General features: G+C 48.6%; 1 long non-coding RNA gene across 1 annotated transcript in view; it reads right to left on the bottom strand.

Annotated features, from left to right (window-relative positions):
- Nucleotides 1-498: 498 nt before the first annotated feature.
- The window catches only part of LOC138582232 (uncharacterized), an 89,903-nt gene continuing 64,589 nt past the window's right edge, over nucleotides 499-25,812 (bottom strand). The window contains exon 2 of the long non-coding RNA XR_011304988.1: nucleotides 499-1,536. This is a non-coding gene — a long non-coding RNA (uncharacterized lncRNA). The remainder of the gene's footprint in view (nucleotides 1,537-25,812) is intronic.

Below are 25,812 nucleotides of genomic sequence, written 5' to 3'. Positions count from 1 at the left end.
GAGTGGAATGGGCATGCAACCCAAGTATATCGAGTGAAAGCAATACGAACACTGTATATGAAGGCAGGGGAAGCCGGCCACACTATAAGAAGCTGAGAGAATTGTATGGACACATGTCCTGTGAACCAAGGAGGTGAATGTATCATGCGTGCTTCTTATCAAGGCTGAGGAAGCCAATGAACATGTGAGATTAAGTGGCCTGAGAACCAATAACCCAACCAAAGAGCCAGAGGACTTTGAGGAGTCCACATGACATGTGTTGATGTGTTTAATGGACGCATGCCAACTGCTGTAACAAGAAGTACATGGACTGTTGCCTTGGTGCAGGTCTATGTATGTATTGATGTTGTATGTGAATTGTAGGTCATGGATGTGACAACATTTTCACATGTTCACAATGTGTCTCTCAGCAGGACTCACCATGCACAGTTACAACTTTCCTCCCCTCCCCCAGCCATTTCATGTCTCTGCATCTTGCAACTCACGACAGACAAGTAGTAGTGATGTCAATATTTATTCACTTCTGTACAAACAGTTGATACGTGCAAGTGTGCGTGGTGCTGCACATGTGGCATTGGGGGGATGTGTAGGGGTGTGTGTGATGGTGTGTTGCTGGGGGGTGATTCAGGATTTGGTGGCACGTGTGGCAGGTAGCGGGGTGGGATGAGGAGGAGGAGGATGTGTCATATGAGAGGAATGAGGTGAGTCCGAGGTGGGAATCGGGGGCTGCTTTCTGGGCCTCCCGGGTCACCGTTTGGCCTGTGGCTCAGCCTGGAATGCCTGTGAGTCCTCCTCCCTAATGGCTTGGCTGCTTCCAGGTTGAGTGGCACTCTGGCAAATGGTTTGCCTGCAAACAGACTATGGCATATGAGCGGGGTGCCAGTCGCCTGCATGGACTTATCCACCATCCCGGGCCTCCTCCTCTCCTGGTCGTGCATTGCCGTCAGCTATCAAATCTTCCTTACACTACCAGGTGTGTCATGGTCTGCATGGCGCTGTCCAGCCTGAAAATCTCTCACTGTATTTCTTTGCCAGTATTGTTAATGACATCAAGAAGGATGGGCATGCCTGCGAGTTCCTGCGTAATGTTGTGCCCTACCTTGGCCACTATCTCGACCATCAACCACGGTTGCTGAAGAAATACATAGAGCTGCACCCCTGATGATGGGTGGGGTATGCCGGCACCAGTGGCTCGAAGAGAGGTACTTGGGTTCTGCATGGGTGAGGCATGGTGCATTGACGTGAGTATAGTCTTCTTCTGCTGCTGTACTCATCGAATTCCTCCACTTGCATGAGGGGCATGCTGTCCTCAGCCAGCACCCCTGGCATTGCAGAAGTGCAGGCAATCCAGCGGCCCACACACCCGTGTCCTGATACGGATTCAGCATGGCGGTCCTCCTCTTTGGGGAGATAGGTTCCCCCAGCCCTCCTCCTCCTAGGCCTCCTCAGTAGTCACTCTCTGGACAGCCATGTGTTGCACTCCCTCCTCACTGCTATCGGAGCAATCCACACAAACTCCTTCCTCTGTAGTCACATCTGCAAAGTGGAAAGAAAAGAAGACGTGTCAGTTTGTGACATAGAAACGATGTGTGCAAATAAGTGACATTACTGTTGGAACATGTTGATGTATCTTGGCATGTGTGTGGCCCTCACGCATCTTCCCATTGCACGTCAAACGCACCGTCATCGTCCATGTATGACTGACCCCCATGAATGTACTGGTGCTGCCATTGGCAGTTGAAAGGTGCATGTGAAGGTAATGTGGCAATGCGTCAGGTGTTTATGGTGGCAGCCCTATGACTCATTGCATGGCTATGCGTGTGGGTGAAGGTGCGTTGCATTTAGTTGTCGTGGCCCCAGTGTCCATGTGGCTTGACATCAGACAGTAATTGAGCATGTCAGGGGGGGGTCGTGTGTGGTATAGCTTGATTGCTGGTCGTGTTGGGATATGTTGATTGTTGCAAGTGCACAGGTGGCACATATAGCATGGTTGAATGCTCCCTTTGGGTGTATCCGAGACGTCCATGTGACTGGGTTGTGTTTGTGCTTTGTGGAGTCTGCAATGCATGTGCCTGTGGAGTTGTCATCTTCCATGAAGGATGTCGACTGGTGTGTGAAATGGGAATGGCTGTTCTGGATCAGTGAACCTACTTTTGCCACCACTCAGCTGTTGGAGTCTTTTGCCTCTGATGCCATATGGCTGCTGGAGCTGGTTGTATCTGCTACCACCTGGATGCATGGGCATGCTTCCTCTGCTGCCTGCTTATTAGATGCTTGGAACAATGTTTTGAGCAGTGATGCCCTATGCTGCCCCCTGATGCCACCATTGGGGCAGGTACGCTGAACCACCACACAAAGCACCAGATCCCCCTAGTCAGTCCATTTCGGAAGAGAGAGGGTCAAAGGCGGAGTGCCGTGTGAGTGGCAGTCTGTGGAGAACAATGCCAGGAGAAGCAACTCTCTCTACAGTTGCTGTGAACCTAAGAGGAGGTGCTTCTAATCCCTTCCATACCACAGAGTGGTGTGTGAGTGGCAGCCTGTGCAGTCCATGCAGACTGCAATGACTGCAGGCCACAGTGATCTGCTCTTCCTTCTTGAGATTACTTCTGGGCACTGATGACTGTGGGCTTCTGGCCTTTGAATCAGTCTCCCTGTGGGTATCGTATACGACAGTGATATCTACGGTTACGTCTGTTGGACTGCTATTGATATCCTCTTTTGCAGGGCTGACGGCTGTGGGTGGTTTACCATTGAGTCAGCTCTGCGGGTGAAATTATAGAGGAACTTTCTGTGCTAACTTTTTTTGCCCTGAAAGTAGTGCACAATGCACATTGAGGTCGGGGATGGTGATCCACTCGGCTCTCGCACCGTTGCCCATCTCTGAAATATTGCCTAGAACTATTCTTAACAACCGGCATAAATCTATGGACAGCTCGGTGAAGTGCCAGAATTGGCGAATGTGGGGACTAGTGGTTTGCATCATATCCCTGTGACGGAAGAGGAGCCCTGTAATATACAGGGGAATGAAGAGAAGGCATTAATAGGAGCCGGAGAGGTTGAGGCTGCTGTTGGTTCCTCTAAAATCTTGAGTGCTTTAAACATACCCTCTATACAACAAATACTAACTCCATGAAAACACCCATTTTGGGCTCTATTTTTGGAAACCTGACACATTCTGGGGATCGCCGAGAATGCTACGCTCAACTTCACAGAACAACAAATACAGGATACATTATGAGGCCCATCATTCTTCGACCCACTAGGAAATAAACCCCCTACAGGCTCTACGAATGCCGGGGACAGCATCCTGCGTTTAAAAAAGAAAACCTTTCGCGCTGAGTTACATGCCCACTTCCTATGGGAATATCTCAGGGCATGTATTATACCCCACGGGCTCATAGTAAGAAACACGCCCTGTTTATTTCTGGACGATAAAGAGTACATAACAAACTTCAGTTTTATCGCTACTAAATGTAGCCGAGACCTAATGGTCTTAACGAGCACGACAGCCCAAAGAAAGAGCCAACAGATGCAGAAAGAGCTAGACACAGAAGAGACTCAATTCCAAAACAGCACCACTATCACAGGTGCCAAATATCTTTTAGTAGATTTGAACAAACAATTTGAGGACTTTAAATCGGCAACACTTGCCAGAAAAACCAAGAAACTACAAAAGGACATAAAAGATTTCCAATTAGATGTGGTTTACCCCTATATTTCAGATAACTACATCCCAAATCAAAACCAGGGAGATCCCTTAGGTTCATTTCCACTTAGAAAACAGAAAAATCTACAGAGAGGGGTCACGTTCTCTGGGTCCAGCAGTGGATCATCCTCAGACGACCGATTAAGACAGCAGCTAAGCGAACCTCAGACAAATTATCCCTATCCACCACCCCAGTTCTTTCCTTTTTTAGGAGGAGGTGGGTTTGGCAACCCCCAATGGGGCAACCCACAGTGGGGCCCACCGCCCAGAGGAGGGAGATCCAGCCCCCGGCCATGCCGCCGGAGACCGAGATATTAACATCCAACACAGAGGCTCCAACTATACCCGTTTTTAACCTAGCTAAGTTTGATATCACAGATGCACAAATATCTGTTTTGATCAAAGGCATCTCCTTCGTCCCAACGAAGCAGGCAAACTGGTACGACTCAGAGATGGAAATTCGTACCTTCCTGCGTAAGGTTAGACTCTGAACCTTTTTCAAAGAACACCCGCAGGAGCTGGATGATCAGGAAGCAGACACAGGTCTGCACAAACCCTCCACCTTTATTCCCTCGGATAATCAAGTGCCACCGAAACTCCCAACATTTGAAAAAAATGTGTCTTACACAACCTAGCATAATTGAAGACTAGGAAGATGTAGTTGAACCACAATCTCACTTGGAAGAAGAAACAAGCCCTAACACAGCTACAGAACAACAAGGGCATAATCATTAAACCGGCGGATAAGGGGGATGCAGTAGTTGATTTGTCTACTACTCATTACAAAGCCATGGCACTTGCACTACTGGATGACAGGGAATGTTACTCCGTCCTCCATAAGGATCCCACAAAAGATTTGGAACAAGAGATTATGGAAGCCGTACACTTTGCAGTACAACATGATTGGATAACTCACAAAGAAGCAGATTTTCTCACCAAGACAGGGGGTATAACTTCCTGTTTTCTATGCTTTGCCTAAAATAAATAAGGACCCCCAGAACCCACCAGACAGACCAATAGTGTCAGGGTGTGGCTCAATCCTAGAGCCTCTTAGCAAATTTTAGAAAGATACCTTTCTACAACCCTTAAGTATGAAAACCACCACATACCTAAGGGACACAATGCATACTACAACCATCTTGGAGGACAAGCCTTTTGACCCGCTAACACAGATTTGGTCACTATGGACATCAAGGCCCTGTATTCTAATATATCACAGGAAGCTGCCATTGAATGCCTACGTGAATGGCTCACCAATAATCCCTTACAACACCGGGTTCCCACCAATTTTATTTTGGAACTTATGTCCATCGCTCAACGTCACATTTGCCGGTCAAACCTACTTACAAATTAAGGGGACGGCTGTGGGGGCTGCCTTTGCCCCCAGCATGGCAATATTATACATGGCCAAATTCGAAGAACAACATGTGTTCTCCCAACTCAATGCCTGGCATGACCAAATCAGTCATTGGTACAGGTACATTGACGATGTGATCTTTATATGGACGGGACAACTGAACCATCTTTTGGAATTCTGGGAGTGGCTTAACACATGCAATCCAGATATTCAGTTCACAATTGAACACAGTACCACACAAGTATCATTTTTGGACCGGATAATTTGACATAAGGATGAAGTCCTTGAATGTGACTTGCACCAGAAGCCCACAGACAGAAACACTTTGTTATACCATATTAGCAACCACCCGAACCACACAAAAGATAACTTGCCCTATGGACAATTCCTATGGATCCATAGAAATTGTACATCTAAGGAAGACTTCAAGAAACACTCTACTGCTTTATCCACCAGACTAAGGACAAGGGGATATTCCAAACGACTCCTAGACCGAGCAGCCAAAAGAGCATTAAATACCAATAGGGAAACCTTACTACAACCATCTGGCACAACAAATACCAGTAGAGACGACCGCCTTACCTGTGTAGTTACACATGGCACCCACACGTCACAGATGAAGAGAATCATTATTCATCATTGGCACATAGCCCGTCTCAACTTACCTGATGATCCGCTCCCCTGTTTCACATATAAACGAGGGAAAAATATTAAGGAATACCTGGTACATTCCCTTTTTCAACCAGACCCGAGACACATGGGACAAAGAACCCTGCGACCACTGCAAGGACACTATCCTTGCGGCAACTGTTTGGGCTGCACGTTTACCACCAAGCTTAAATCTTTTCTTTTTTTTTGTTAACTTTGTTTATTTTAAATCAAGGCAGGATGACAATTACAAACGTTATAAGCAGTGATTATTTAGGCATGTTGATCCCCAGTCCTTTATCTCCCCCTGAGTTTCCTCCCTCCCTCCTCCCTTTGGTCCCTTTGTCCCTTAGGCATTGTAGGCGGAATCTTCCCTCCTAGGCTGTCCAGTTTGCGCCTCAGCGTCTATGTATCTTCCTCAGGGATCTCTTGATTTTTAAGGATCCAGCGGGCCCGGATATGTTTATATGTCAGTGCGGGGAAGCGTTGGTCGTATTTCAGCACTGGGGCCCAAACATTCTGGAAACGATGGAGAGTTCCCGCTTGTGCTGCCGTCACCTTCTCCGCTACCAGAATGTTCCAAAGTTTAGTCCACCATTGGGCTATGTGAGGGCCTTCCGGGGTTTTCCAAGCTCAGGCCACCACCGTTTTCCCTGCTAGTAGGCAGTGAGATAGTAGTTTCGATCTGGTCCCAGAGCGCGGGTAGATCTTGGGGATTGGAGCTCCCAGCAAGACTGGTTTTGGTTCCAGGGGAATCGTTGTTCCGGTAATTCGTGTGATGGACCTTTCGTGTGATGGACCCCAGGCATGATTTCCAGAATTGTTGGATCTTTGGGCAAGCCCACCACATGTGGAAGAAGGAGCCTGGGTGGCCGCATCCTCTCCAACAAGAATGATCCACCTGGGGGTTCATATGGTGAAGTCGGAGGGGCGGATAGTACCACCGCAGCGTGATCTTGTACGCACATTCCCTATTGGTAATGCAGGTGGATGAGGTGTGTGTTCTGGTCAATATGTCCACCCAGGTTTGATCCTCTATTGGATGACCTAGGTCCGCCTCCCATTGGGCCATGCAGCGGGTCTTTGTGGTCAGGAAGTCACTTAGAAAGCGCCTGTATAGGGTGGATATTCTGCCACGGGTTGGAAGGTCTCCCAGAGTGAGTTCTAGGGCAGTAGGAGGGCGCGTCGCTGCTTGCAGAGTTTGGGGGTGTGAGCACCAGCGGCGTAACTGAATGTAGGTGAATCTGTCCCTTTCCTGGAGTTGGAATTTCTCCTTGCATTGGGCGAATGTGAGAGGTCTCCCCCCTATATACAGCTGGTCTATGGTCTCCAGCCCGCCCTTAATCCAGTTACGAAAATTGTGAGGATTCGTTCCAGGTGCGAACGTTGGATTATGGAAGACCGGGGAGCGTGGGCTCAGTCCTCTTGGCACTCCCTTTCGTTTTAGCGCCCAGTCCCAGGAGCTAAGTGTGTGTTTGGTTGATAGCAGGAGATCTCCCCATTGTGTCCTGAGGGGGGGCGGGATGTGTGGTAGAAATCGTAAGGGTAGGGGCACTTGTGATTGTTCCAACTCTACCCATCTAGGGCAGTTTGTTGTATTTTGCCATGCCTGGACCTGTGCCAATTGAGCTGCCACTCTGTAGGCCTACAAGTCTGGGACCCCCAATCCTCCCAATTTGGAGCTCCCCAGCATAGTTCTGAGAGGGATTCTCGCTTTCTTACCTTTCCAAATAAAGTTCAGCATTTTCCTCTGGATCCCTCGAAGAGTTGGTGTGGGGATCGCTACTGGTAGGGAGGCACAGGCGTATAGGAAACTCGGAAGGAGGTTCATCTTGCATGCAGTGATGCGCCCGAGCAGTGAGATTTCTTGGGTCTCCCAGCGTTTCAAGTCTCCTTCCAATTCTTTAAAGAGTCGGGGGAAATTGGCTTTGTATGTGTCTCTTGGGTCAGCCGGGATGTGGACCCCTAGGTAGGGGATGGCTCTTTTTTCCCATGTTATCGGGCACATCTTAGTCAGTAGTTCCCGTTCTGCTGGGGTGAGGCCGATGCCCAGGGCTGATGATTTATCGAAGTTTATGGTGAGGCCTGAAACCTCCCCGTAGCAGGCGATTTCTCGTATCGCGTGTTTTAGAGATGAGTGGGTCTCCGAGAATGTGAGCAGAATGTCGTCCGTGTATAGGGCGATTTTGTGATGCGTGAGGCCACTTTGTATGCCCTTGATTTGGTCGTTTCGCCTGATCTTTTGTGCAAAGGGCTCCATGGTGAGTGCGAAAAGCAAGGGTGACAGTGGACAGCCTTGCCGGGTTCCGCATGATAGGGGGATTGGGGCCGAGCTGTGTCCGTTGATTCTCAGGCTAGTTTTAGGGCTATTATAGTTGGCTAGAACCATCGTTTGGAAAGTTGACCCGAAGCCGAAGGCCCCTAGGGTGTGTCTCATGAATGTCCAATCCACCCTATAAAATGCCTTAGCTGTGTCGAGTGTCACTAAGACTAGTTTTTGGGAGTTCCGGGAGGCAAGGTCCACCAGGTTCAGGGTTCTCCGGATGTTGTCGCCTGCTGTCCGGTGTAGGATGAAACCTGCCTGGTCAGGGTGAATGATCTTCGGCAAGATGCGATTTAAGCGGGTTGCTAGAATTTTTGAGTATATGTTTGCATCGATGTTTAAAAGTGCGATCGGTCTGTAGGACGTTAAGCTTCTTGGATCTTTTCCAGGTTTGGGCAGGAGGATGGTGGTTGATTCCTGCATCGATGGGGTCACTGCTCCCATTTCCCTGAAGGAATTGAATAGGGTAACCAGGTGGGGGGTCAGTTGTGCTCTGAATAGTTTCTAAAACCTGGTTGAAAAGCCGTCTGGGCCGGGGGCCCGTGTTTTAAGTGATTTGATGGCTTCCTCAACTTCCTCCCCTGTAATGAGCTCCTCCAGTTCGTCTCTCGCTGTGTCGGAGAGACGGGCACTGCTGCCTGCTGCAGGTATTCCTTCTGTTGTGATAAGTTTCGTGGGGTTGCCTTCATGATTTGGGTCAAATAATCTATTGCGAGTCGTCGCTTTTCGGGCTCTGAGTATAGTGTGACCCCGTTGGGATCACGCAGACCAGTGATCGTGTTGACGCGTCTCCGCTTGGCTAGCTTGGCCACCAGGAACTTGTTCCCCTTGTTACGCTTCGCGTAGTATGACTGTTTGGCCTTCGCCATTAGTTGGGCGGTTTGTTGCGCATAGTGGGCTTCCAATTTTTTCCTTGCTGTACGAATGATCCATTGCGTTTTGGGGGACCAGCCTTTCTCCTTGTGGAGCGCCTCGGCCTCTCTTAGTTTGTCCTCTAGAGCCGTCCGGGTCTGACGCCTGTCTCGGTGGTAGGCCGTTCCTTGGGCAATTAGGGAGCCCCTGATTACTGCCTTCATGGCGTCCCAGTTGTTCGCTAACGAGGTGTCCGAGGCTGGATTTTCGTTAAAGAAATTTCTTATATCTGTTGAGATCTTGTCTCTGGTAGCCATATCGTTAAGGATCGGGTCGTACAACGTCCATTTACGTGGGTTTTTCCGGTTGAGATTTTGAACCCGGAGTTCTAAGAGCACTGGGGCGTGGTCGGCTATCGCTCTTGTGCCGATGGAGACTTCTTTGACTGAAGGGAAAGTTTGCGGGGAGATCAGGAACAGGTCGATCCTTGAAAAGGTGCGATGGACGAATGAGTAAAAAGAAAAGTCTTTTTCGTCGGGGTGGAACACCCGCCATGAGTCTATTATCTCCAGGGACCTGAAGAGTCGGAGGAGGCTAAGTGCTTGGGTGAAGTCGCTTGGAGTCGGGGGGTGTGACCTGTCTTTGGTGGGGTCGGGAACCCCATTGAAGTCCCCACCGACTATTGTTTGGCCCTCCACAAAGCCAGCGAGAGATGTGCCCAAGGAGTCATAGAAGTGTGATTGTCCAGTGTTAGGGGCGTACACCGAGACGAGAATATATAGATCTCCCATTAGGAGGCATTTGACCGCTGTAAATTGGCCTTCTGGGCAGATTTTCGTTTCCAGAATCTGTGGTTTCAAGTCTTTCCTGAAGAGGATCGCCGTACCTCCTTTTTTGTTTGTGCCAGAGGCAAAGAATTGGAGCGGAAATAACCGGGAGCGAAGCCGGGTCACGTCTACCGGCAGCAAGTGAGTCTCTTGGAGCATGGCTATTGCTGCGTCTTCGTCCCGGAGTTTCAGTAGAATTGCCTTCCGCTTATTAGGGGAGTTCAGACCATTAACATTCAGGGAGAGGACCTGAAGCGTTTGGGGGTCCGTTGGGGTCTCACTCTCCTTTTCTTGGGTTAGGGGGGGTCATGGGCCGGTGATTCAGCTGCCATGTCTGTTGGGGAATCCCTTAATATCATCCTGCACTTGAGGTTTTAACGCGGGTCCCCAACGGGGGGCCGCAACTTTAACTGGAGGGTAGACCGACCGTGTAAGCACGGGCGTACCCTCGGCCAACAGGGCCAACTGTCCCATCATGTATTGTGTACTGTGGGTTTCCAAGGAACAAAGGTTGGAAAGTATCCTTGGAGTGGGTATGAGCCATGGGTATGGCCCGCCGCCACCGCCTTCAAGGTTCCTCAGTTCGAGGCCAAGGTGGCGGGTCTTAATTTAGGTAAGGGCACTTGCGTCCAGGCGAAGTTGCTGACGGTACCTGGGACAGTGGAAGCGTCCTCGTTCATCTCTTTCTGTTGTTCCGCTGGGTTGACGACCATGATGTGCGTTTGGGCTTTGGGGAGGGAGGCGGTCCAGAGTCCTCGGTCCTCTCCGGGTTTGGCGTGGAAGGATCTCGGGGCGAGGCGGGATGTAAGATTCTCTCTGCGTCTTCCAGGTGGCTGATCCGGCGTAGGGTGCCTTTATATGTAAACTGGAGAGCCGTCGGAAACAGCCACCTGTAACGGATCTGTTGCTCCTGAAGGAACACTGCCAGAGGTCGGAGTGCTCTTCTTTTCTGAAGAGTAAGTGGTGAGAGGTCCTGGTATATGTGAAGTGGAGTGCTCTGAAAAGTGATCTCTTCTCCTTGGCGACTGATCGCCGATATCGCCTCTTTGGTTGTGAAGAAGTGGACCCTGGTAATAACATCTGGGGGGGGTCCGAATCTGTCCCTCAGCGTGGGCGGAGTCTGTGGGTCCGGTCTAGCAGGAGCTGGGATTTGTCCGCAGGAGTATTTATTCTGTGTGGGGTATAATGAAGAACGAGAGCACGGTTTTTGGTGTGAATTTGGAATTCCTATGAAAATGGCGGGATTTAATAGCAGGTGAAAATCTGAACTAGGAGAGAATCCGAAACAGTGCCATTTCGTAGAATCTTGGAGAAAGTCTATGACACTGGTGAGCCTCCCTACCAGTGACGGGTTGAGAGAGAGAGACAGAGAGAGAGAGAGAGAGACGGCAACGCAGTCCTTTGCCTGCCACCCAGGCTCTCGCGAGAATTCACGCTGATATATCATACACTACCAGCTGGCAATATCATAAAAGCTGCACGGCACCTCCCCGATCATTCGTTTCAACAGACATGTGCAATACAAGACATTGTGCTGCATAATGCACCATTTGAAGACATTATTTTGGAGTCCGTGCACAGAGTCCAGTCTGCAGTAGTGTGAGAAGGAGAGAGGAGCTGCAGCTACGGTGCACGAACTTTGTTTCCAGTGATTTTGAGCATTCTATGTGCCTTTAAGGAAAAAAAAAAGCACAACTGACCTTAAAAAGACCAGCAAAGCGCGGAGCGCGCGCGGAGTCCGTGCGCAGAGTCCAGTCTGCAGCAGTCCGCAGCGGCGGTGGAGGGCAGCGGCGCTTGCCTGAAATCAAGAGGTAAGAGGCACTCATGGGTGACAATGGGCCATTGACACGGCTTAAGCTAAAACAAGCCCAGAATTCAATAGTACCCCTCCCCGGTACCACTGCAGATATGGACTTATATGTAGATAGTGTCGCAGGGAGTGATGTTGAAAGTGGAAACGAGAATGGGAGTGTTCTAAGGTTGCGTCATCCCGACGATACAAATGAAGGGGGCGAAGAAAGAAGTGGGAGTGGACTGGCACCCGCTGTTACTTCCGCTCCTCGTAAGGTCCATTGCAATATGGACACAGTTTTGGATGTGCGAGAGGGGATGTCTCAGAGTCGAACAAAAGCAGCACCGAGCACTCTAGAAACTCGGACTCAAGCAGAGCTCGAGCCGGTGACTGCGGTGTTCGAGACGACCTCGGATAACTCACTAAAGGCCCCAGCGCCTGCTCAGGCTTCGGTGGCAGACACTGAGTTAAAACCCATGGAGAACCTTGATGACGAAGTACTTTCCATACCACAACAAATATATCTAGGTGACCTAGCGAACCACGAAATTGCACAGGCAGTCAGCGCGCGTACTGTAGCCTTGCAAAATGGAATGGTTAGCAAGAACAATGTTGTTGTTGAACATCGTATGGATCCCACGAAATTGCATAATACAAATATTATGAATACATGGGGCAACATTTTACCAAGTGCTAGGCTGAATAATGGGGTAAACGACTGTGAGCACGATGCTGCAGAAGTGATCGAAATAAATGCGGAAGCATTCCAATCTCCTTTTGATGTGACCGATAATGAATTACTTGCGCTTGAGGTGCCGAATATAGCATTAGATCAAAGCTTGCTGAAATTTACTTTCCCAGTGTCTGCTAAACAGCATGTGAACTTACGTAAGGAAAGCACCCCTGTACAGAAAATTGCAATTGGTCCTAAGAACATCAACCAAAACATGAAGTCAACACTTGCATGTAATAGCAATAGCAGTAAAAACAATGCCTCAACCGGATTAAACAGTGGTGACAATTCTTCACGAGCTGAAATAGGGAACTTAATTAATGGAATACAACAGGGTTCCCGCAATGACTTACCCTTGAAGGAGATCGACTTAGCAGCGAGAGAAGCACGTCTGACCAAGAGACTCCCAGCCGACTGAGGAAATGAAGGAGAGATTAACAGCAAGCTTTTCTTTAGGCACCTCAAGTGATATCACTACTATGGAAACAGCCATGGGACATAATAAAGAAGGCGAACACGAGCGCTCTACCAGTGGTAAAGCGACAGGCTTGAACCAAAAATCTATCGAGCTGGAAAACGACACTGCTAATCTGGGCTTAAACCTGGCGAATGTAACAATGGAGTGCTTTAAAAGTAAAGGAAAGAACCTTTGCTCTAAGGATGATCCCAGCTCCAAATCGAAAAGTCAGAGCGATCAAGTGTCAGATAAGCACATGCAGCAACGCCCGAAAACCATCCCAGCGAATAACAGGAGCGACCTGAGTTCACCAAGTAAGGAGAATAGCGGCAGCCCGCAAAGTAAAGACCCTGCCTTAAAATCGAACTTGTCAGTTGCTGCTGCCATACAGATTCACAACAATGTTTTGGCTGCCACTTCACTAGCCTTGATACCATTTATAAAGCTGTATGAAAGCTTAAATGAATCTTCACAAAATAATGGAGCTATAATGAGGCAACTAGATGACAAAATCAATAAAATTGAAACGCAATTTGTGGCTTTTCAAATAAGACAAGAAGCTGAAAATATTCAATCTGCCGAACATACAAGCAGACACTTTGAGCAGATGTTGTTAGAACATAAAGGAATCAAACTGCTTCTAGATGGAATATCTGGCAACACAAAACAAATGCAATCTCAACTACTGGTGAAACAAGCTTCTATTGCAAACATCACCCACGGTGGCACAGATGTAGGGATTCAATGCAAAATAGAAGTGGACACAGCAGTAGCAGGAAACTCAAATGACGAAAATACAGCAGCCAATGAGCCTAATTTACACGTTCTTATTGACCTAACAGGAAAAGGTGGAATAACAACAGCTACGTCAACGACAAATGGAACTAATAACGAACCAAACATAATCACGGCCAGCATAAAACATCTTTCTGCAATAGGTACCAAAGACGTGATGGCTGATTCCAGCAACCAGGCCTGCGAGGCAAATACGACACCAGAGGTGCGTTTGGAGATTCCTTTGTGTTCTTCTGCAAAGGCATCATATGGCATATTCAGTGGTCCGGCTAAAAATCTTGAGATCACGGCAAGTAAAGAAAAACTAATCTCACAGAAAAATGGCAACGCCAAGAAAAAGCTGGAAAAAAAAGAACATACAGACTTCTACAAAACATAGAAGTAATATAAAGCAATTTATAAGAAACCTGACCACACCTGTAAAAGCTAAGCTACATGAAAACAAAATACTTGGCAAACCGGACACAAATAACAAAGATGGACACGAAGAGAAAAATGCAGCACCTGCAAATAAAGTGATTGTAAATCCAAAAAAGCAGAGGAGAATTGAATCCGACGTGAGTTCATCTTCCTCTGCGGTTCTAATGGAAGAGTTATGTAACATGTCCACATATTCTGATGGCGAAGCTGAAGATTGTTCTGGAGGATCTGTGGTGGACGGTGGGAGTACGTCGACAAGTAGCTCTAACTCTTTAAGCCGAATACAACAAGAGAAACATCACTTAATTAAGACAAGTTGCCATAAATATAAAAATGGAGAGTTATGGGCGAAAGAAAGAACCTCCTATAAAACTCAATTCGAATGGAAAAAAAGACATATAGATTCTAGTTCTAAGCCATCAAATAACTGCCGATCTGTATTGAATCCAAAACACACAACAGCGCAGAGTCGACATTCTCCTTCGAAATCACATGAAGCCCCTCGCAGTGCCTTTAAGGTTGCGTCTCAAAAAATAATGATTGAAAATATATTTAGAAATGAACTAGATGTCAATCTGAATCGTGCTAACACTATGCGCCTACTGCATGCAGTACCAGTGCTGCGGACCATAACGTCCGATGACATCCGCATTGTCGAATACTTATCGGAAGATCGAGTGGATGTTGTATTACTGCACATTAATTCCCAAGCGGTACGTAATATGCTATTAACCGCGAAGCAAGATCTTCTATGTTTGGGGTTTGAGATCTCGTCTTATGATCCAACAAGTACACAAAGCACATTCGAGACACCGGAGTCCAAAAGCATAAAAGTATCCATGGATCAGCGACGTGAAGACCTACGGAGACAGTTTAATACTGCACCATTGTTAAACTTAAAGAATGGGAGCGCTGGAGTCAAGTCAACGAAGAAGTAGCTCACGAAAGATGAAAATGATGCGCCTGTGACTGTGATTTCGTGGAATACGAGGGGCTTTAGTCATTTATATAATGACTTTCCGGTCGAGCTAACCGACAATTTTGCAATTTGTCTCCAACAAACCTGGATGCGTGAGCCCCCGGTTAAAGATGGCTATGTGACACTGCTAAATCCAGCCGTAAAAAACAACAAGGGACGGACATTTTTGGGTCTACTCACCATGATAAAATAAGGCACTAACTGGGAAATAATGGAAAAAATCAACCCCAACAGTTATGTCCAAGGAACATTACTTCAGACCACGAACGCTCACAATAATAAAAAACATCTTTTATTGTTGAATGTGTACTGGAACCCACTAAAAATCTCTGCTGATGCATTCATAGCTGCTGTAATGAAAATAATTGATAACTACCAGAGGACTTGCTTGGACATTGCAATTATTTTGTGTGGAGATTTGAACATATCATGGTTTGATGAACACAAGAAGCTTGTAGAAGACAAATCGATTGTCGGATGCCAAGGTAATGCAAGAAGATCGCAATGGCGTGGAAATCTGGAAGCCCGCGATTGTATGATGGTAAACGGCCATGTGAAAGGCGATATACCACCAAATTTCACCTGGGAAAACATGGGCTACAAAAAAACCTTAGATTATTTCTGGACATCGAGAAATGTCTTTGTAACAATCAATAATTTACAAATTACATCAACCACAAACAGTGACCACTATATATTAGTAATGTCCTGCAAGCTAATGTGCAAAAAGCAATCTGGCAACAATAGTCAAGTACTAGAAGTAAATCATGGAAGAAACCGTCTACGTATAAATGACCGTCAAATCATTAAAATATCAAATGAAATCCAGGAAACATACCATGACAATGTTGAGTCATTTGACTATATACCGCTGCTCCCTTGTTTGAAACCAGGTTTTTCAAAGAGAAATTGTCAAAGTCTTAATGAGCACAAGCATAAATGGATTTTCATTGTGAAAAACCAAAAAAAGCAGCTAAGGAAAGACCTGATCAAACTGAAAAAAGAGTATGGAATGAATGCTACGAGCGTCTTAAAACAGAGAAAACAACAATATCGGAATTGGTTGAAATCCTTTTCCTATTTGAGAGACCAAGAACGTGGTGAAGAAATGTTGGCACTGATCAAAAAAAACAACTCAAGAGAAATCTGGGGAATCCTGAATAAAGGAACAGCAAACCAGGACGCCCTAATGATAAATAGAGTGACGGAAAACGACTGGGTGACGCACTATCAAAAGGTTTTTACAGGAATTCAGATGTTACAGCGCGCTGAAAGTGGCACCACTGATATAGCCTGGAACATAATTGAGTCCAAAGAAGATATTCTTATGGCTATAGACAAACTAAAGACATCGAGAGCTGCTGGACCGGATGGGATCAGCAATACACAGTTAAAAGAACACAGATATGCGTGGTCAACTTTCATCAGAACGCTATTTGTGGCGATAGCAGACAGAAAGCAGATGCCGAGATCATGGACTGAAGCAATAATAGTACCAATATACAAGAATGGCAGTCGGGACGATCCTGCCAACTACCGCCCGATTGCCCTCCTAGATACTATCGGCAAAGTGCTGGCGACATTTTTGCAAAAAAAGTTAACTTCATGGGCAAAGGAAATAGATCTACCAGATATCAGACAAACAGGATTTACAAAGGGCGTGGGCATAGAGAACAACTTAACCTTGGTGAACCTATTGAAGCTAGAAGCACTGAATAATAAGGCCCAGTTATTCATGGCCTTTATCGATTTGCAACAGGCTTTCGATTCAATAAGTCGAAATAAACTTGGGAGAAGTTAGAAAAAAGAAACTGTCCAAACTCTTTGCTGTCACCAATTAAGGCATTGCAATCCAACACTTCAATCAAAGTAAGATTAAATGCAAGTGGAGACCTGTCTAAATCAATCATTACTACCAGAGGGGTGAAACAGGGCTGTCCACTTGCTGCCACTCTGTTTAAGCTTTATATTGCTGACATTCCCATGGCCCTAGCAAATGTGAATTGTTTCCCTCCGAAAATCAACGGACATCATATAAGTTACGTGATCTATGCTGACGACATAGTACTGTTTGATAAAACCCAGATAGGCCTACAACGGCTGCTGTCGAAACTGGAAACTTATATGATTGAAAACGATTTATCAATCAATGTGAACAAAACCAAAATCATGAAGTTTGGCAGTGATCGGAACGCCAAAAATAAGAACTTTAAATGGCGAATCGACAATAAAGTCATTGAAGAAGTCAAAGAAATTTGCTATCTTGGAATATTGACGAACATCTCAATACGGGAGTGGAGCTGGGTCCGAGACCTGTTCAATCAGACCAGAATGCTCTCCCTACAAGGAGCGAGACTACACACCTTGTATGGAAAGTTTTCGGCAATACCGCTCCGCATGTTCTACCTTCAAACAGCAGTGCCTACAATAACTTTTGGAGCAGAAGCCGGCTGGAATTTGGACCATAAGATCTGGACCAAATTGGAAAGCTTATTCTGGCGGCAAGTTCTGAGACTGCATAAATATCTCTCAATGACGATCATACGCCACGAACTGGCACTGGAAAGTCTCTATGGAACAGTACTCTGGAAATCCTTATCATTGCTACGCAAGATGGAGATAATGCATTGTGAACCAGCCTTTAAAATATTAAGATCAGAGGGAAAATATCAACATACAGGCTTGCTTTTGAGATGGTCAGATAAAGTGAAAGCCATCATGTTAGATGCAAATATCTCAATGGATACATTGTTGAATCGCCCGCAAATTGCGAGAATTAAATTGAAAGAGTGGCTATGGATAGACAATTTGGATAGGTACGCAAAGATGCCGACAGCTTTAGACCTGGGTCCGACAAAGAATAAAGTGGACAATATGCCGAAATATCTATGCCAATTTCCCTCACGATATCATAGAGATCGATTTCTCAGACTTAGACTGAACCTACTGAAAACAAACCAAATGTTGGTGCTGAGAAAAATAAAGCTAGCTACCGATGAAGCTTGTCGGCATTGTGAAATCCATGTAGAGACAATAAAACACCTAACAATTGAATGTGTGGCCTTAAATGGGCTGAGATCCATCCACTTGAGTGAATTCAAGCCTGCAAATGACTCGATGGAAGACCTGTGGATCCGGATACTGAGTGGAAGCTCGGTACATTTAACCTGCTCAGTGATACATTTTCTAGATAAGGTCCTAAACTGAAAAGCATAGAATGTAATTGTAAAGATAAATTGGGATTTATGAACTGGTATGAATTGTAATAAAAGTTTGTAAAAAAACTAGATGTTACAAATAAAAAAATAAAAAAAAATAAAAAATTTGTCCAGATCCGGGAGTAGGGCCTCGAAGAAGCGTCCCACGTAGTCCGCTAACTTGCTGTCGGGGACAGAGGTTGGGACGCCTCGAATGCGGAGGTTGTTGCGACGTGCCCTATTTTCAAGGTCTTCATGTTTGAACTCCAGGATCTCGCATTTGTGATGCAGGGAATCGATGGATCTTTGCATTTCCCCCAGCGTGGTAGTGTGGTCCTGAGAATGGTCCTCGATTTCTCCGAGCCTCTGTTCGATCTCTATAACCCTTTGGTCCGTCTGTTCAACTTTAGTGGTGAGTTCCGAGAGGCAGGCGCGGAACTCCAATTTAATATCCGCCATGAAGGCTATCAGGTCTCCTTTGGTAGCGAGGGCGCCCCTGTCCTCTTGTGGCTTCTGTGGGGTCAGTTTAGGAGGGTCTTGTTTCTTGGGTTTCTCCGGTGCAGTAAACATGGTGGAGATATCTGTGCCCTTGCTCACCTTTGTTTGCCTAGACATGCTGCTCGTATTGGGCGGTCTTGATTGAAAGAGTAGCAGCGGGGCCCAGGGCAGTGGGAGGCTGCACTCGGGGTGTGTATCGCTCTCAACCCCCTCTTTGGTCCAGGTCTGGGCGAGTGGGCCGGGGCGCCCCAGGAAGCGTTGGTGTGGGAGGGTTCTCAGTGAGTCGGGAATGGTGCAGGATGGCCGACTGTTGCGTGAGGGGGGGGTATTGTCGCTGCGATGAGGCCCTCGGCCTCTGGATGAAAGCGGTTATCTCGCTGCTTCCCCGCCCCTCCTCAAGTCTCTATCGGTGGTCCTTCGCTGATGGAGGTCTCAGATCCCTCTGTGAACCTCCCGTGTGCGGTTCCGTAATGATGTCGGCTGTCGCTGAGAGGAGGTCCCGACTTGTTCTGCGTAGCGGGGGAGGGGGAAGGCCCGCTCTCCCGGTCCCTCGGAGTGTGCGTCGGGCTCTCAGGCCCCAGTAGCCGAGGATGCACTCGTGTATTCCAGACAACCTTGGTATGATTCGGATGGCTCTGTGCTGGAGTCCGCTCCCCTCCTCCAACTCCCTGGCGCTCTAAAGCCCTGTTACCACCAGGTGCGGAGTGCGTTGCTGGGTTCCGGCTTGGCGGCCATCTTGGTTTCCTCAGCCGGAGAAGGGGGGAGAGGTTCGGCCGCTGAGTTCTGGTAGAACGCCTCCTCGGTCGAAGGTTATGTTTGGACAGGTTGTGCCATGTCGGTTCCGGTCGCCTTAGATGGCATTGGCGACACGGTAGCCCGCTTAGAACTGGCGGGAATTGACGGCGGCAGCGGGCATCCCACGGGCGGCCTCAGAGGAGCGACCACATCGATGGCGCTCCAAGCCACGCCCCCGCTTAAATCTTTTCCAATAGGCCAACATGAATGGTAACTCAAGAATATCACTAACTGGAAGAGTGTGAACGTGATCTATTGCATCCAGTGCCCATGCGGCCTGAGATATGTTGGACAGACTACCCGATCTATACATCTCAGGATATCGGAACACAGGTCTAGGATACGGTGCAAAACCCTGACAGCACCTCTTGTCACACACTTTTTGGAAGTCAGACATACCCCAAATGATTTGCTCTGGTGGGTCCTGGAGAGAGTGAAAGGAGGATGTAATATACAACAAAGTCTCCTTTACAGGGAATCCAGATGGATACATCGCCTGGACACATTACCTTGGTCTCAACAAGAGTTTCCAACCCATTACTTACTGAGCAGGTCAGAGACATGGGACTTTCCGTGTGGAACTTTTTTCTGTGCCCCCCTCCTTTCTAGGCACCCCTCAGTAACCTCTATTACAATTCACACACCCTAGATCTCTAAACCGAGGTCTACATTTGGCCTCTGAGTGATCACATGTTTCCAGTATGTACTATCTGCACCTTATTAGGGCCGCTAGAGCGGCGCCCCCCCCCCCATCGGAGCCTTAACTGCCCAACTTCTCGTCTGGGACCTCTGCACCTCATGCGAGGGTGCACCGAGCCCGCTGCTTTTCGATCCATGTCCTCCACCACAGCCTTAAAAAGCAACCTTGACTTTGCACTACAATGTTAGTGGAGTCGATAGGGCAAATTGTGCCCTTTGTCACCATCAGACACACACTTTCAGTCTACCTGATATTATTCAGCCGCTGACGTAAACTGCATTAATCTAGGGTCTAACAGCGTTTTACCATCACCATGACTACGTTCATAGCCGGCAGCGGCACTATGAGCTGCCCACGTTATCACGCTACGAGTGAGGCAACCAATAGCTATGCCATGCATTGAATGCGGTTACTATGACTACGGTTCTGTTGCAGGAAGAACAGAGCCACAGCGATTCCACACGGGAGCAGCACGCCATTAGCAGACATGGAAGTTTCCTCCCACAGCACCTACGGGCAGGAGGTAAGAAACTGTTACGGCAGACTATTTAGGCGATGTCACCACCCTGGCACTACACAGTCCAGATAGGCCACACACTGCATATTTAGAACAGCATGCATGTGCTGGTGGCTTGTTCAGGCTATGTTTTTCCACTACGATGTGGCTAGCCAATATGGCCGCTACCTCTATAGGGGGTGCAGACGTACAATTTAGTTCTTGATTAATTTGTTCACCAATCCTTTTGAACATGGGCCCCACCCTTACAGCCATCCGTAGCCTCTGTGTTTTTTCTTTTTCCTTCACCTTCCCCCGATTCAGGAGAAGGCATGACTTATGACCAGTAACCCTTCAATTCAACCCACTGGACTTCAACACTGAGGGTCCCGACATCAGCAGTACAGGTAAGATCCGGATCACATAGTGGTAGGGCACTTTCTCCAAAGGCATCTAGTCTTTATGTTCTTGACACAATCGAACCACCACAGACATCTTAACAGTTGTCCATTTATACGTAGGTACGATCATATGCCTTTTGAGCCCTGCAGCTGGAGGAAGGGACGCAACTCGACTTTCCATGCCTACCTGTTTTTGCTCACGACCACCAGGCATGGAATACAAAAGACCCAAGGTGAACTTCATGACTTCCCTTCGTGTAAAACACATTGGGCCTCATTACGAGTTGCCCGGTAAAAGCGGGTTCATTACCGGCACGCCGGAATGAGCGGGTCCGTGCTCGTATAAACCCGCTAACAGCGGGTGATTACGAGTGAGTGAGCACACGCGTTCCCCCATGCCAGTAGTGGCAATACCGCCATGCCGGTAAAGAGCCACCAACCCCCCTATACTGGCATTGCGGGGCCTGCCCATAACGTTACCGCCTCATAACAACCCCTAAATACCGGCACGGTATTACCGTGTTTGCAAAAAACGGACCCGGAAATTACGTCATCGCGCAGGAACGGGAAATGGGCCGGCGGCCATCTTTAAAAACACATCCATTGCCATCCTCCACAACCACCAGTTGTTGTGTGTTGTTCTGTGGCAGGATAGAAGCAGGATGTCCAAGGCTACTAAGAAGGCGACCCAAAGGAAGAGAAAACAGCGTTTTTCAGACACTGAACTAAGCATGCTTGCTGACACCCTGGCCCAGCATGCGGACACGATCAGGAGCACTGACATGAAGCATGCAGCCTAAACCAAAGCAGGAGGTCGCACAGAGGGTGTCGGCAGTGGGAACCACCCCAAGGAGTGTGCGTGACTGTAGGAAGCGGTGGGATGACCTCCGCCTAAGGGTGTGGAAGATCCTGGTGGATAACAGGAGGGCCACAATGGTGACAGGCGGGGGCCCACACTCCCCAGTGAAGTTGACGGCATGGGAAGAGACCGCCAGTACCTTTATTGACCCTGAAAATCCATCGAGGGATTTGGAGACCAGGAGGCGGGCGCCGCATCATCCACAGAAGAAGGTGAGTGACCCAGCACATCCATGTAGGCTAAACCATGATGTGGCACAAGTGATGCGGAAGTGAGACTAGGCAAGGCAATGCATGTACCAGGCCCACATCAACATATCCAATCAAGAATGTGTGGCACACCCTGCAACAGACGCATGCTGAGTGCCAATCCCAATGCCAACACAAGTGCAACATGACCTGCCCGTGCCCATGGAACTCACCACACAGACACCATACCAATGCCATGTCACCAGCCATGCATTAATTTCCCACATTCCCCCTCAGAACACCAAATGCTACACCCCAGAAATAATTTGATGCATGAATGTATGTACATATCGCAGCGCAATACATCATAGCTGCCATGTGACACATCACTGATGACCTGCATCTCTTCTATCCCCAAGGCACTGATGAGGAAGATGGAATGCAGGACAGGTGTGCAAGTTCATACACTGCACGGCAAGGGACCAGGGCTTCCGCCACCCCCCAGCCCAAGAAACTGCCCAGAGCAACAGTCAGTGTGCCACACCGGGCAGTAACCCTGCAGGAGACACCTGCAGCCACAGTACAGAGCAGCCACCCACAACAGTGGGAGGCGTTTCCATTCCCGCTCCGTCAGCCACCGTGGACGTTGTGGATACAAAAGTGGAGAATGAGGGTGACATCATGTCTGGCACACCCACCCCAAGCCCCATTGCCAGCCTAACCCACCCTACAGGGGCCGAGAGCATGGACGACCCCTGCCTCCACGACTCAGACCTTGGAGACTCAGACATGGCCCTCTTTGAGGAGGACTGTGCCCTGGACGTGGGCCCCGCAGAGGTGCCATCCTCCACCCTGCCTACCACCACCCTGCCATCCACCACCATGCCTACCACCACCCTGCCATCCACCACCCTGCCTACCACCACCCTGCCTACCACCACCCCGCCCACCTACTGGCTCACCTGTGAAGGGTTGAGGCCCGACAGGAGTCGATGCTCGAACTCATGCGGCAACAAATATCCAACGGGAATGACTCCATGAGGTCCATTGCCACAGCCATTGCAGCCAACACTGCTGCTGTTGAGGCATCGACACGTGCCATGAGGGAGTGTATGGGGGCACTTACACAGGCCCTGCTTGCGAATCTACCTCAAACGCAGTCCCCACACCCTGGGGCAGGCATGGGACTGATCATCGACACCTCCACTGCCACAACCCCTTCTACCTCGGCCCAATTGAGCCCTGTGCGGTTGTCGCGGAGGAGTGCACGGCGCTTGACCATGGAACCCCCGGATCCCAAAATTGCTAAGAAATAGAGTGGGCAGACAATGACATTTTGAAATGTACGTTGGTGAAGGGACCAGTGTTTGTTGGACATATGGGGACATTTGGGGTTCGTAGGGTGGGTGAGGGAGTTTACTTGGGTATTGTTGGGGTTTGTAGGGTGGGTGAGGTGTTCACTGGGAGTTGAGAGGGGATTTTGTTCACATTATCACGTGTCTTGAAAATAAACCCGTTGTGTGCAAGAAAATCATTGGCTGGACATACTTATTTTTGTGCATGTACATTTAATCTGTTATGGTGTACAGTGGGGCAATTCTAACCAAACAAGTGTGCATGTCCACATGCAGATAGTGTGTCACAGGCACATTACATTTATGGTCCCTGCGTTTCAAAAGTATTCGTCAATTAGTGCTTGGCATACAGCATGGCCATCCCGTGCATCACATACTGGCAGGGGGGCTCCTTCGCCTCCGTCTCCATCCCCTTCATCCTCACCTGGCCCATGCATGTCAATGTCAGATGGCAGTGGTACATTCCTTCGGTCGCACATGTTGTGCAGCATGACACAGGCCATGGTGATCTTTGCCACCTTCTCAGGCCTATATAGGAGTGCCCCACCAGACCTGCTTAGGCAGCGGAACCGCACCTTCAACAGGCCAAAGGTCTGCTCAATCACAAGACGGGTACGAGTGTGCACATGATTGTACTCCTCTTCATGGCTGTTCTGCGGGTTCCGCACAGGGGTAAGTAGCCACGGCCTCAAGGGATATCCTCCATCACCTGCAAGCAGATACAAATAGGTATGTGTCACTCTGAACTGGCACCTTCAGGGAGCACAGTCATGGCAGCAGCTATTTGCTGTGGGCATGCACATGTCCCTGTACGTGTACAAAATAGTCACCTGGATGCAATGTATAGTGTAATGAGGTGTGGTACACTGGATGGGGTTCAATAGATGATGCAGGGTGTAATCATGCATGCTATGGCAGATGTGCTGTGGTAGTGCAAAAATGTTTGGCCTCCAAATCATGCTGTATATTCTTTACTATGCATGGTCACATTAGCCGTATTGCCACTGTTGCCATCCTATTCAGTCATGCATTGCTTGCCATCACAATGGTGCCCTGGTTGTGCTTCTTACTTGTTGTCATCCATATGCAATATTTGTGATATGTGGCCCAGTGATGTGTTATGCTCCGTTTGGCTGGTTCAGGTGCAGAGTGTTTAGCTCTGCATGCATTCTCCACTCACTGTCTAGTGCCACCCAGGTGCACTATTCCCCCCCTTTCCCACACAGGTGCACTATTCCCACCCCCTTTCCCACCCGGGTGCAGTAGCCCCCCCCTACTGCATCCGCACACATCAGTACCCCACAGCATGGCCATGGCCCTGTTGTGCAACTCACCGAGCAGCCAGGCACGTGGTCCAGCATGTCGCTCCATGTGACAGGGTAGCGTGGAGTTGCGCAGTACCATGGCATCATGTGTGGATCCAGGAAATCGGGCGCAGCAATGTGTGATGATCTTGCTGGAGTCACATACCGTTTGCACATTGATGGAGTGGTATTGCTTGCGATTGCGGTACACCGCCTCTATGGCATGGGGGACTACAAATTCCACATGGGTGCGGTCGATGGCACCAACACAATTGGGCATGCCTGCCAGTGCATGGAAGCCTACTTTGGTTTCGGCTATCTCCTGGGCAGTCCGTGGTAGGGATATATGGGTGCTTGTGTGCTTCAGGAGGGCATCCAGCACTTGGTTCAGCATGCGTGAGAATAGTGGTTGTGAAATGCCATGCAGCTAGCCCACTGTGTGCTGGTGGCCAGGAAGTGTAGCACAGACACCACCTTTAATAGTGGGGGGATGGCAGTGCGTATTTCTATGTGGCTGGCAATGTCGTCGTGTATCATGTCCACTATGGTGGTGATGGTGTCACGGTCCAACCGGTACAGGGTGTGGATCTGCTCAGGGGTTAGGTTGAATGGGCTGGGTCTGGTGCGAGGGATTGGTGGCTGCCTACGAGGCACTGGTGGCTGCGCTGGTGGTAATTGCCGGGCCTGTCTCACCCTCCTTCTCCTCCTGCATCTCCTCTGTGCAGCCTGTTCTTGATGTTGTAATTGTTGCTGTTGTTGCTGTAGTTGTAGCAGTATAGGCATGTCCTCCAGCGCCATGATTGCAACTGCTAGTGGTAGCATTTTGGTGTAGGAAGGGGTGTGGTGTGTAGGTGTGCTCCTTTTATACTGGGCCACTCTACATTGCCTACACCTGTGGGGGGGGCGGTTGTGGTGTGTGAGTGTGCTCAGTTTATACTGGCACAGCCTCCATTGACTCCACCTGTGGGGATTGTGTGCACCTGTGGCAGCTGCCTTGTATCCTGCTTGCTGTTTGCGGGTGGTCCGTGATGCCTGTATGGCCGGCATCGTGCAGGCCGTGATTACCGGCTTCGCGATGCCGGTATTTGCATGTATGCGTGGGTTGGAATTACCCCCTATTAGCGGCACAC

Source organism: Ambystoma mexicanum, chromosome 3q (genome assembly GCF_040938575.1).
Source record: "Ambystoma mexicanum isolate Mex_15411 chromosome 3q, UKY_AmexF1_1, whole genome shotgun sequence".
Classification (NCBI taxonomy): Eukaryota; Metazoa; Chordata; class Amphibia; order Caudata; family Ambystomatidae; genus Ambystoma; species Ambystoma mexicanum.
Note: the sequence above shows the minus strand (reverse complement) of the source record. Positions and strands in the feature narration are given on the sequence as shown.